Source organism: Myxine glutinosa, chromosome 5 (genome assembly GCF_964187855.1).
Source record: "Myxine glutinosa chromosome 5, kmMyxGlut1.1, whole genome shotgun sequence".
In the NCBI taxonomy this organism is placed as follows: domain Eukaryota; kingdom Metazoa; phylum Chordata; class Myxini; order Myxiniformes; family Myxinidae; genus Myxine; species Myxine glutinosa.
This window is the reverse complement of record NC_136265.1, coordinates 74334844-74348843: the sequence shown is the minus strand read 5'-3', so window position 1 is coordinate 74348843 and position 14000 is coordinate 74334844. Positions and strand designations below refer to the sequence as shown.

General features: G+C 51.2%; 1 long non-coding RNA gene across 1 annotated transcript in view; it reads right to left on the bottom strand.

The window, feature by feature from the left end:
• The window catches only part of LOC144892311 (uncharacterized), a 137949-nt gene that overhangs the window by 119538 nt on the left and 4411 nt on the right, over positions 1-14000 (bottom strand). The gene's annotated exons all lie outside the window — the stretch shown is intronic.

The following is a 14000-nucleotide window of genomic DNA, read 5'->3' as shown; positions in this document are numbered from 1 at the left end:
AAGCAGAGAGAACTGGGAGAGTGACGGAGAAGCAGTGGACTGGGAGAGTGACTGAACAACTTGAAGACCAGTTGACCTGATCAACCAACTGGAGACTGGTCAACAACTGAACGAGGTTCAACAAAAGACCTACAGAAGGAGCTACAGCCACGACCGACAGAACAACGTCATTAATATCTAATTCGTACATTTAGTGAAATACAGCAAAACTCTCAAAAGTGAATAAAACATTGATTTTGCTATAACGAGTTTCTGGAAGTTTCTGAAGTAGCAAAGCAGTTAATTTATTATTCTACATCCCCTTGTTAACCCCCTTGCCCACATTTCTTCTTCCACCATCCTCAGCCAAGTCTTTCTCGGTCTTCCCTGTCCTCTACTTCCTTCTGCATTCATTTCCATCACTCTTCTCAACCAGTCACTTTCATCCTTCCTCAACACATGACCAAACCATCTCAACCTGTTCGTCTTCACAGCAACCATCACAGGCTGTATTCCCATCATCTTTCGCAATTCATCATTTGTCTTCCTCTCTCTCAACGATACTACACACATCCACCGAACCATTCGCATTTCCACCCTTTCCAGCCTTCGTTGCTGCTCTACGTTCATTACCCATGTCTCGCTCCCATAAATCATAACACTTCTCACACAGGCAGCATACACCTTTCCCTTCAGCTTCAACGACACTCCCCTCTTCATCAGCATGCCACTCAGTTCCCGAAACGTCTTCCATGCACATCTCACTCGAGCAACCGTTACCGAGTCTGATCCACCTTCTCCATTCAGCATGTCTCCGAGGTAGCAAAATGTTTTCACACCTTCCAGCTTCAGGCCGTCTCCAAGATCCAACTCAACATTTCCTCAATCTGCAGCTCCCTCTGTGCACACCTTACATTTGAATGTAGCTGCCACACTGGTTAATGACCCTCTCAGACCACTACATTTTTGATGAACCCACTCAGCGCACATTGCACATTGAATGGAGTTCACTCCGACACCCTTCCTGCACACAGCACACGGCCACTTCCCAGTTCTTTCCACCTCACCACATGCTTTACCACTTGCCATCACCTTCGTCTTTCCGATATTCACCTTCAGACCTTTTGTCTCCATACATTCCTTCCACTTGTTCATCTTTTCCTTCAGTTCATCCATTCTTTCCACAATCAACACCAGATCATCTGCATACAACAACTCCCACGGCAAACCCTCCTTTATGTTCTGAGCCAGCAACTCCATCACAGCTACAAATAGTAGTGGACTTCGTACCGACCCCTGATGCACTCCCACCTTCACCTCAAACTCACCACTGTTCCCGTCCTTTGTCCTTACAGCTATGCGCGCTCTTTTGTACATTGCCATCACTACTCTGATCAACCATTCCTCCACTCCTAACTTCCTCAATGCCCATGTCACTACTTCGCGTGGAACCCTATCGAATGCTTTCTCCAGATCAACAAACCCAAGAAACAACTTCTTCCTCTTCTCCATGTACTTCTCCTGCAACTGCCTTCCAATAAAAAGTGCGTCTGTCGTTCCTCTTCCTGGCATTAATCCAAACTGCATTTCGTCGATTTCACTTTCTTCCTTATCCTCCTCTCCAACACCCTTTCCAACACCTTCATTCCATGCTCCAATAACTTTATCGCTCGATACGAGCCACAGTCCAGAGGGTCACCTTTCCCCTTGTTTCGAGGGACGAGGGTACTCATTTCCCAATCCACTGGAATGCGGCCTTCTTTCACCACCAGATTACAGATCTCTGTCATTCTCTTCACACCCCAACTTCCTGCTGCCTTCAACATATCTCCCACAACTCCCGTCGGCCCTCCCACTTTTCTACTCTTCATTGCTTTTATCGCTTCCTCAACTTCCTTCTGTTATCTTCTCTGACGGTCCTAAAACTGGGTTAATCTCTATGTTGCCATCCCATTCATTCTCTGCATTCAACAGCATTTCCATATATCTCTTCCATCTTCCTTTAATTCCATCTGGATCCACAACGATTTGTCCCACTTCATCCTTCAAGCAACTCACCCCCCATCACATCACACCTCTCTTTCGCTATCTGCTTTGCAATCCTGAATACCGCTCTCTGACCCTCTCCTGAATCCAAGCATTCTCCGAACATTTTCCTACATGCCTCCTGCACCTTTGCTACCTCTTCCTTTGCAGCCTTCTTGGCTGCCTTATAACTTTCATGCTCTCCTTTTTCTGCCTCCGTGCCCTTTGCCCTCTGCTACTCCTTGAACTTCTTCCTCTTCTCGTCAATCCTCTTTCCAACTTCATTATCCCACCACAATGTTTCCGAGTGCCTCGGTGGTCCTTATGTCAATCCACATACCTCACCAACGGCTCCCAACAGACTATCTTTCATTGACATTCAACCACCTTCAAGCTCAACCACATCATCCTCTACCCTACTCAGCCTCTCTTTTAATGCCCCCCTTACTGTCACCTCTTTCAACCTCCACACCTTCATTCTCGGTTGGTACTTCACCCCCCGAGCTCTCCTCGCACCTTTCACCCTTATGTCGCAGACAACCAAGTGGTGCTGTGAAACAGCCTCCTCCCCCGGGATCACCTTTGTGTCCTGGAGGTGCCCCCTATCTCGCCTACACACCAGCAGGTAGTCAACGGTTGTCGTCGACCCACCTGACGTGTATGTAACAAGCTTATTATCCTCTTTCTGGAACTGAGTATTACAAATCAACAAATCAGTTCCATCAGCAAACTCCAACATCCTTTCACCTTCTCCATTTCTCACGCCATATCCTTAACCCCCATGAACTCCCTCAAAACCGTCCATACTCCTTCCCACATGTCCATTTAGGTCTCCTCCAACCACAACAACTTCCTCATCTTTCACGTTTTCCATCAGCTTCTCCATTGCACACCAGAACTTGTCCTTCTCTTCATCGATCCGACCAACCTGCGGAGCATATCCCGAGATGACGTTCACCAAGAGCAATATCCTGGAAGCACAAACAAAATTCTATCATTGAAAACTAACAATAAAATGAACCTCGCTGGGATTTTGAAAACTTTAGGAAGGAATCAATAAACTCGCATGTAATCGGCTAACACCATCTGTCTGTCTGACCCACCTGAAACAAAGCAAAATACATCAGCAGCAGACTCTGGTCTGCGAGGATTTATTTGCTAAACTCGTACCCCATAACGTCCCCGATAAACTCTCTGAACACCTTCATTGTTATTTTGGGTGTTTTTTTTAACCTCCTTTTCATGTTTTTGACAATGTTGTCATTACATATTTTGCAGAAGTTTTCTACTTCGTTCCTGATTTTCTGTGAGTCATTGATAAGGTGCCAATCTATTAGAGGTTGGTGAAATCCGCAATACTTGGCAGCATTTTCTCCAACTTGGAAAAGTTTGATCCAAGCGTGTGGAGTAACCTCTTCAAGTCAATCTATCCGTTCATTATTCGTTTATCAGCAATGAATCCTTCCATCTGTTTGTTTATTATTTGACAGTCCAGACATTCTTCTTGAAATATCTTTGACATGGTAGAAATTTGTGACATCATGTCTGCCCTGAAGGATGACACATTGGCACATGGATGGTGGTGGTTTGTGTGTCGCCTGTGGCTGCTGGTTGCACCATTTTCTGAAGGCGCCGCTGATGCAATGCCCTATATTACCAGTAGGCTCGTACTCATTTATCCGACCTCGGAAGGATGACAAGCTGAGTTAACCCACCTCGTGTTCATTCAACGGCCTGGCATGGGCTCAAAATCAGGACCTGAAGATCTCATCTTGACCGTTAAGCCAACACCAGGTTTTCCACATGGATGATTTTCAAACTCCTTGTGAATTAAAGTAATCCTCATCTCTCTGATTTTTCATCATGAAGAACGGTAGAACACTATTTTATTCCTCAAAATACATTTAGTGAATCCCTTTATGAGAACTATCTTGTGCCAAGTTCTTGAGTAAATATTTCAACAGACTCAAGTGCAACACCTTCTCCTCCCACACTGTTGGTTGACTGTTGAGTAGTTGAGCCTTGCGAACAACCTGAATCTCGAACCTTTCCCCTGTGTTTGCAATACATATCAAGGTTTTGTAAATCTCGTGAAAAATATCCTGAAACCTGAACAGGTGTGCAATGCTATCTGCTACCAAAACTCACCTGTGTACAACATGATGAATCGACTAGATGATAGGAAAGAATGCCAAGGGCTTCCCACTGTTCCCAAATGTAACCTGTGATTATATGCCCGAACATTGAATTCGGAAAGCTCCCAAGAAATAACAAAAATATGGTTAAAAACACGGACAACATCGATGATGAAAATCGCTCTCACTGGGTTTGTTTCTACAAGAACTTTATTCCAACAGATATGTCTTCTGTCGGACAGAATTTTTAAAAGGACATTATTTTGACAGTTTTGGGCTTCCTCCACCTTTTAAAGTTATGAAATTCGTTGATGTAGATGTTTACCAGACAATTATGTGCCTGGGTACCATTGACAAGATAAAAACTGATAATCATAACATGAACAACACACGAGGATGAACATGATCATAATGCAACATGTGAATCAAACGAAATGGCGTGCATGTCATCATTCATTAATATGAAAATATAAGGCATTTTTCATAGCATTCAGTTCTTCAGTGCCTTCAGAAAGTATTCACACCCCTTGACTTTTTTCACCTGAGGATTTTAGAAATTCGTTCCCAGTTGCTGACCTTTGGCCTATGTTAATCTCAGAAATAGTTGGGGGTTGAATTCATTGAATTGCAAAGCCTCTTGAAATTTCAAGTTAATCTGATGAAAATTGACAATTTTAGAAATTTGGCCTGCGCTGACCTCAAAAATAGTTGGTGGTTGAATTCAGTTTGTTGATATGAAAATCCCATTCAAATTCCAAGTCAATCGGATGAAAATTGAGGATTTTTGAAATTTTAAAAAAAGTGGTTGACCTTTGGCCTATGTTGACCTTTTGGCCTATGTTGATCTCAAAATTAGTTGGTGGTTGAGTTCAGTTTGTTGATATGAAAATCCCATGCAAATTCCAAGTCAATCAGATGAAAATTGAGGATTTTAGAAATTTCAAAAAAAGGGGTTGAAGTTTGGCCGGTGTTGACCTTTTGGCCTATGTTGATCTCATAAATAGTTGGTGGTTGAATTCAGTTCGTTGATATGTAAATCCCATGCAAATTCCAAATCAATCGATGAAAATTGAGGATTTTAGAAATTTGAAAAAAGTGGTTGACCTTTGGCCTATGTTGACCTTTTGGCCTATCTTGATCTCAAAAATAGTTGGTGGTTGAATTCAGTTCGTTGATATGAAAATCCCATGCAAATTCCAAGTCAATCAGATGAAAATTGAGGATTTTAGAAATTTGAAAAAAAGTGGTTGACCTTTGGCCTATGTTGACCTTTTAACCTCTAAAATATATATAGTATTTTGTCGGACCACGAACTCTACCATTTGGTAAGATCGGTTTAAAATTGTGACATGCAGGTAAGTTTAAGTGAGCAGAGAAACAAACACACAAACAGGAGTGATCAATTTTTTTTTACCAAGTAACAACTCAAGATCAATCAGATTAGTTGAAAGATCTTCGATTTTCACAAGTAACAGATGGACTCAAATGCAACACCTTGTCGTCTGGCGAGGGTAACAGGTAAACATGGCGAACCTCTTTGGAAACTGTAAATAATAGCCGGCGAAGCCGGTGTTGTCAATAAACGAGTACGTATTATGTTGAAAACCTGATTATGCCTTGGCTCGAGAATCCGAAGCGCAGTGGGCGCAGCCATCTTGCGGATGCGGAAGTATGCATAACAAATTTAAAACGTTCATTAGGAGTTTCTTTCACCCGTCATTGTTTGATTCACAATGTTATGCACCTCCAATGTATTATTAAATACTTTAAGACCAACATCGGCCCGCACGGGCCTGGTTATCTTCAACGAAACGCGTCACCAAACACCGGACCCAATGAGAGTCGAGCATTTGAAAAAATATTTCTAAAATGAAATCACTCAATGGTGGCCGCCATCGACCGGATGCGGAAGTTTGCATAAAACAATTGCGAAAAAGTTCAATAGGAGGTTGTTTCACCCGTCGTTCTTTGATTCACAATCTAATGAACCTCTAATTAGTAATTAAAATACGTTAAGACCAACCTCGTTATCTTCAACGAAAATCGTCATCAAACACCAGAACCAATGAGATTCGAGCATTTGAAAAAATATTTTTTTACAAGCTTATTACGCGTTTCGGACGGTGAAAACGGCGTCAAATATTCGAACATTGACGAAAAAATATTTTTTTACAAGCTTATTACGCGTTTCGGACGGTGAAAACGGCGTCAAATATTCGAACATTGACGAAGAATTATTTTTTAGAAATCTCGCGGCCGAAGGGGATAGTTTTTCACGGCAAGAAATACGGTATAAGCGGTTTACATATTTAGTTTAGAAATACGGATAGTTTTTCACGGCCGGAAATATCCGAAGTTGAGACGGAATTCACCGAATTAATCAAGAAGTAAATTTTATCAATTTTAATCTCATCCAGAATGCAAATTGTGTCATTTTAGGTATGAATTTTCGAAATTTTGTGAGCTGACCATTCAGCGATCAGCTTAGGTCAGCCAATCAGCGCCCTCGACACAGGACATCTTAGATCTTACCAGGGCGTCGGCTGCGACGCCGGGAGGCGGGAACGAGGTTGGTGCAAAACAACCGAATCACGCATAAGCGTATGCTGCTCGAAATACTAATAGTTCTCATCATATGCTCAAATTTCCTAAGCTAAATCGTCATTGCTTTGGGCACCGTGAAACGTATCGAGTCACTCGCTTACTGCACAGCGAAAAAGTACGAGCACTTGAACAACGTGTTTTTCGACTCGATTCTGCAAAACGCCATGTCACTCGGTCAAAGCCAAAACGAGGAACAATGTTTCGCCTCCATTCTTCATCGCCACACCGACCTATCAGATGTGGCATGAAGGACGACGTTTATGCTTAACCACGACATAAATGTACCCAAGTCTTGGGTTCCCTAAGCTAATTCGTGAGAAAGTGTCATGTGACTCCTGCTCATTCACCAGGTTACAATCTACACTGTTTCAATTACCAGTTTAAGTCTACACTTTAACTGTACACTGCTAAATTTCTCTAAAGCGTGTAAAGACCTTTGAGTGCTCGCACCCGCATATATGTGTAGTTGAGGATGTTCAAGAGTACTTACAGGTCACTATCAGCGTCTATCACCTTATTTTCGCGATAAAAAACAATGTTCTCACGAAACGTAATTGGAAAGTAAACCACTCTGGGCCATTTTCGAAATTGTTCTCTTCTTTAGTGGTAGACCTGAAAAGCCGAATTAGGCTTCAATCCCATGCTCCCATGCTCAGTAGGTTTGTCTGATTTATGGTGTTGTCCTGCACCTACCGGTATAAGCGGTTTACATAAAGAAAGAAAGCTCGGTTTGATTAACGACAGTCACACATTGCCGTTGAAACGGCGCTATTGAAGGAGCAGCGCTCCTGCTTGAGACGGACGAAGTGACGGACAAGACACAAACTCGTCCGAGAAGATGTTTATTGAATAATCATCTCGGGAACTCTGAAAACCCGTTTATCGGGTTCGCATATATATATCCAAACCAAAAAGCATACATCATAACCAAAGCCACGCCTCTCAGGCGAGGCACGCTTTGGTGGTCATGTGACCGACAGGTGCAAAGGATTATAACCTGGGCGCCGCGGTTTGGACGCCGGTTACGTCACCGGCTTGGGCCAGGAGATTCTGTTGCTGGTCTCGAGCTTTGGGGGACCCATGGGTCGCTACACTATCGTCTGATCTGTCGGCACTGATTTTACTGCAAGCTAACTTCTTCTGGTGGAGGAAGCCGCAGTGCCCGGAGACAACCAGTCCTGACAGCGACTGAAGTTAGAAGACTACACACATACTGTGAAAACGTATGTTAAGCCCAGTTAAAATTTCTTAAAATAGGCCCTAAGCTAGCACATCGTATAGTTACTTCCTTAAGCTTCTTGTGACATTTATTGTATGCAGGTATTGGGGAGGACTGTCTGCTCTTCTCTTTTACCAAGTTTTACCAGGTACGGTACCGACTACACCTACCTACTACCAACTACCAAACCTACTGATGCCATAGTGATGGGTAAAATAGTGGCAAGAGGCTTTGGCTTCGCCGGCTCATTGCGGCTTTGCAGTCGGTACTCGTATGAAACAGGACGAAATAGTCCGAATGGACATTTTTGAACTTGTACAACAGGAGAGGAACCGGAAGGTCGTTGTTGAAATTGTTTAAAGATCTCTTGAACGAATATCCACCGGAACTGCACCGGCGGCCATCATGATCCTGTGCTAGCTTCCGGTTGTTGTGGTTATTCGTTTAGGGTTGATTTTTTTTTTCTTATTCTCGCGAGATTTAATAAAGCGTTGCTTTGTTTGAGGAACGGCCCTACTTTTACGATGTCGGCGATGAAAATTACAGCAACAGGAAGAGGAAGGATGCAGAATTGGCAGACTTTGCCCGCAACATCAACTGTACCCGTAAGTATTTGTTAAACTGTGCATAATTTTCAGTAATATGGTATTAGTGCGCATAAAAGCACATGTTGTAGCGGTTACCGCTGGATGTACATAATCGCCTTGCACCGGCCAGAACACGGCCAGACGCGCCTCTTCCGGGCGTGCCCGCTCTCGCCTTTCCAGGGCTCGCCCAGAGCATCCGGGCATGCCCGCTATCGCCTTTCCAGGGCTCGCCCAGAGCGTCCGGGCATGCCCGCTATCGCCTTTCCAGGGCTCGCCCAGAGCGTGCATGCCCGCTATCGCCTTTCCAGGGCTCGCCCAGAGCGTCCGGGCATGCCCGCTATCGCCTTTCCAGGGCTCGCCCAGAGCGCCCGGGCACGCCCAGCCTCGACTTGCCAGGCCGCAGCTAAACACGCCCGGGCAGGTCCAGACTCGCCTTTCCAAGGCTCGCCCTTGACACCCGGGCATGCCCGGTATAGCTTTTGCCGGGCAAACTTCCCGACATAAATGTGTATATATATTGTTGCCCGAAAAACGGGCTTGTCAGAATACCTGAGCTGTTTTGTTTCAATAAAGCAACTCGGACGAATTCCGTCTTTGGTCGCGTCAATTCTTTCGACTCGCGTTGGAGCGCAGTTCCTTCATTGGTGACCTACCGACATGGATACGGCAGTGACGCTTAAACTGCCTACCTTCTGGGAGGCTCACGCGGCTGTTTGGTTCGCCCAGGCGGACTCCCAGTTCGCCCTGCGAGGCATCACCGCGGACGACACCCGCTTCCACCATGTTGTGGCGGCGCTCGGTTCCACCACCGCGGCCCGCGCCTTGAGCCTCCTCCAGCACCCGCCGGCTGCTGACAAATACGACGCGCTGAAGACGCTCCTCCTCGGCGCTTTCGCCCTCTCACCGGCAGCACGCGCACGGCGCCTGCTTGACCTGCCCGAGCTCGGCGACACGCGCCCGTCCGAGCGCATGGACTATATGCTCTCGTTGCTCGGCGAGCACTCTCCGGCATTCCTGTTCCGGGAGCTGTTCCTCCGTCAGCTGCCTAACCCGGTACGCCTCGCCCTGGCTGGCACGTTGATCACGGATTCCCGCGCCCTCGCCAGGGAAGCCGATAAGATCTCCTCGGCGGGCCAGCACATCGGCACGGTTACCTGGAGCCCGCCGCCGTCCGAGGCGACGCCCACGACGCCCGAGCGCCCTGCGCGGTTGGAGGCCGAACTGCCGGTGCAACTGGCGGCCGCCACGCCGCACCGCCCGCTTCCGACACGACGGCCGGGGCCTCCACCTGACCGGGCGTGGTGTTATTACCACGCCAGGTTTGGACACAAGGCTCGGGCGTGCCGGCCCCCGTGCACTTTCGGCAGGTCGGGAAACGGCCGGGCCGGCATTCATTCCCTGCCATGAGCGCCGGCCACTCGGGAAACTTGCTGTTTATTCGGGACAAAGCGTCTGGACGGCGTTTCCTGTGCGACACCGGCGCCCAACTGAGCGTCATACCTACCTCCGAGCAGGACAGGCTGGACGCAGTTTGCGGCCCCTCTTTGGTCGCTGCTAATGGCTCGGCCATACGCACTTTCGGCCCACGCGTCGTCACCCTCTGCTTCGGCAGCCAGCGCTTTCAATGGACTTTTGTTACCGCCAGCGTCCCCGTGGCTTTGCTGGGCGCCGACTTCCTCTGCGCGCACGGGCTGCTGGTCGACGTCAAACGACGTCGCCTTGTCCACGCCGAGACCTTCAGCTCCCTGGCGTGCACAATGAGCAGCTCCGCGCCGACCGAACTGGCGTGCGCCCTCCCGGCAACGAACGAGTTCGCTCGCCTGCTCGTGGAATTCCCAGCCCTCACGCGGCCGACGTTTTCGGCCGTCGCGGTGCGGCACGGGATCGAGCACCACATACCCACTACGGGCCCGCCGGTCTACGCCAGGGCCCGCCGCCTCGACCCAGCCAAGCTCGCCGTGGCAAAGGCCGAATTCGACGCGTTGGAGCACCTCGGCATCGTGCGGCGCTCCGATAGCGCGTGGGCCTCGCCACTGCACATCGTGCCAAAGCCGGGGGGTGGATGGCGCCCGTGTGGCGACTACTGCCGTCTCAATAACGCTATCACCCCCGACAGGTACCCGATCCCGCATATTCAGGATTTTCCGCCCGTTTGGCGGGACGGGTCATCTTTTCGAAAATTGACCTGATACGGGGCTACCACCAGGTACCTGTCCGGGCGGCCGACGCCCCGAAGACGGCCGTCATCACGCCGTTCGGCCTGTTCGAATTTTTGCGGATGCCGTTTGGCCTCAAGAACGCAGCCCAGGCGTTCCAGCACTTGATGGACGGCGTGCTGCGCGACCTGCCGTTTCTTTTCGTCTATCTGGACGACATCCTCGTCGCCAGCACGTCCCGCGCCGAGCACCTCCTCCACCTCCTAACACTGTTCGGTCGCCTCAGCGAGCACGGCTTAATTGTCAACCCGGTCAAATGCCACTTCGGCGCGACGACCGTTGAATTTTTGGGCCACCGCATCACCAAGACCGGGGCCGTGCCGCTGCCGACCAAGGTCGAGGCCATCACCACGTTCCCGCGTCCCCGTTCCATCAAGGCCCTCCAAGAGTTCCTCGGCATGGTGAATTTTTATCACCGATTCGTGCCCCGCGCTGCTCAGCTCATGCGGCCCCTTTACGAGGCCCTCCGGGGCAAGCCGGCCAAGCATGACATTGTTTGGTCCGCGACCATGGACGCGGCCTTCGCCATTGCCAAACGGGCCCTCGCCGACGCAACGCTGCTGGCTCACCCGGTGCTCAACGCGCCCATCGCCCTCACTACGGACGCCTCCAACTACGCGGTGGGCGCCGTCCATGAGCAATGGGTGGACGGGGTTTGGCAGCCACTCGCTTTTTTCAGCCGGCAACTCCGGCCGAACGAGTTAAACTACAGCACGTTCGACCGCGAGCTGCTCGGGCTATTCCTGGCCGTTCGCCATTTCCGACACCTCCTGGAGGGCCGCCCGTTCACGGCTTTCGTCGACCACAAGCCGTTGGTCTACGCAATGGCTAAGGTCACGGAGCCGTGGTCGGCCCGCCAGCAGCGCCACCTCTCCGCCGTGTCGGAGTTCACCACGGACATCCAGCACGTCGCCGGCAAAGACAACGCCGTGGCCGACTGCCTTTCGCGGGCCAGCGCGAACGCGGTCCACCTCGGCGTGGACTTCACGCTCATGGCGGCCGACCAGACCACCGACGCCTCGGTGCAGGCACTCCGCGTGGCGGACACGGGCCTCCGCCTGGCCGACATCCCCTTCGCGGGCACCGTCCTGCTCTGCGACGTCTCCCAGGGCCAGCCTCGCCCCATCGTGCCCGTTTCCTGGCAGCGCCGCATCTTCGCCTCCATCCACGGCCTTTCTCACCCGGGCCGGAAAGCTTCTCAGAAGCTGGTGTCGGCGCGTTTCGTCTGGCACGGCCTTCGACGAAACATCCGCGACTGGGCCAACGCCTGCACGGCCTGCCAGCGAGCCAAGGTCCACCGCCACACCCAGGCCCCGCTGGCACCTTTCGCCGTGCCTGAACGGCGTTTCGACCACGTCCACGTGGACCTGGTGGGTCCCCTGCCCCCCTCGCGGGGGTTCACCCACCTGCTCACCATGGTGGACAGGACCACCAGGTGGCCGGAGGCCGTGCCCCTCACCTCCACCACCACCGCCGACGTGGCGCAGGCGTTCATCGCCACCTGGGTCGCGCGCTTCGGCGCACCAGCGGACATCTCGTCCGACCGCGGCCCACAGTTCACGTCTGAGCTTTGGGGCGCGGTCCCCCGTTCGTTGGGGGTCACGCTGCACCGCACCACGGCCTACCACCCCCAAGCCAATGGGTTGTGCGAGCGGTTTCACCGCTCCATGAAGGCCGCACTCATGGCCGGCCTTCAGGACGACGGTTGGGCCGACCGGCTGCCGTGGGTCCTTTTGGGCCTTCGCACGGCCCCCAAGGAAGACCTCCAGGCGTCCGCCGCCGAGCTCGTCTACGGCCAGCCACTCCGCGTCCCGGGCGAATTCGTGCCTGACGCTACCAGTCCCTGGTCCGCCGCTCGCCAGCGCTCGGACCTCCAGGAGGCCGCCCGACGATTTGCCCCCGTGCCGACGTCCCGCCACGGTGGCCCCCAGTCCTACGTCCCCCCGGCGCTTCGCACAGCGGAGTACGTCTTTGTGCGTCATGACGCGCACCGGGGGCCACTCCGGCCGCCGTACGACGGGCCCTTCCGGGTCCTGCGACGGGGCGACAAGTCTTTCATCGTCGACTTCGGCGGCCGGCCGGACCGGATTTCTGTGGACCGCCTCAAACCGGCGCACATGGACGTCGACCGACCACCACGGTTGGCCCTTCCTCCGCGGCGAGGCCGCCCCCCATCCACAGTTCCCCCCGCTCGACCACCCACCACCACGTCAGACCCCTCCCCACGACCCTCCAGGGGTCGCTTCGGCCGGGTCATCCGGACCCCCCTTAAATTGACCCTGCCGGTGCAGGTCGATTCTGGAGGGGCGTGTGTAGCGGTTACCGCTGGATGTACATAATCGCCTTGCACCGGCCAGAACACGGCCAGACGCGCCTCTTCCGGGCATGCCCAGACTCACTGTTCCCGGGCACGCCCGAACCTCCCGGGCACGCCCGGTCTCGTCTTTCCCGGGCATGCCCGCTCTCGCCTTTCCAGGGCTCGCCCAGAGCGTCCGGGCATGCCCGCTATCGCCTTTCCAGGGCTCGCCCAGAGCGTCCGGGCATGCCGGCTATCGCCTTTCCAGGGCTCGCCCAGAGCGTCCGGGCATGCCCGCTATCGCCTTTCCAGGGCTCGCCCAGAGCGCCCGGGCACGCCCAGCCTCGACTTGCCAGGCCGCAGCCAAACACGCCCGGGCAGGTCCAGACTCGCCTTTCCAAGGCTCGCCCTTGACACCCTGTATATATATTGTTGCCCGAAAAACGGGCTTGTCAGAATACCTGAGCTGTTTTGTTTCAATAAAGCAACTCGGACGAATTCCGTCTTTGGTCGCGTCAATTCTTTCGACTCGCGTTGGAGCGCAGTTCCTTCAATGTGCTTATAAATGAAAAATGTTATTTTTTTCTTATAATTAAACTGTCAAAACATTGTGATGATACGCACATGTACTTATATGGGCACATAAAGTGCCACCGCACGGTTATGGCAATTTTGGGGACTTACGGCCGCCGCCAACATGCCGCAGGCCATTTGTGACCGAGGTATTAGCACGGCGATTGCGTTTGGTTGCTGCATTTATGATCGCCACAGCATGGAAGACCTATACTAAAGCCGTTTGTCCCGTTTGTATTTAGGTTTTGGTCAGAGATCACCGTCTGTGTTTCCTTTTATTTTAGCAGCAGGAGCCTCTGGAATTCCACCATTAATACCACAGGAATTCCACCATTAATACCACAGGAATTCCTTCTCCGACTTCGT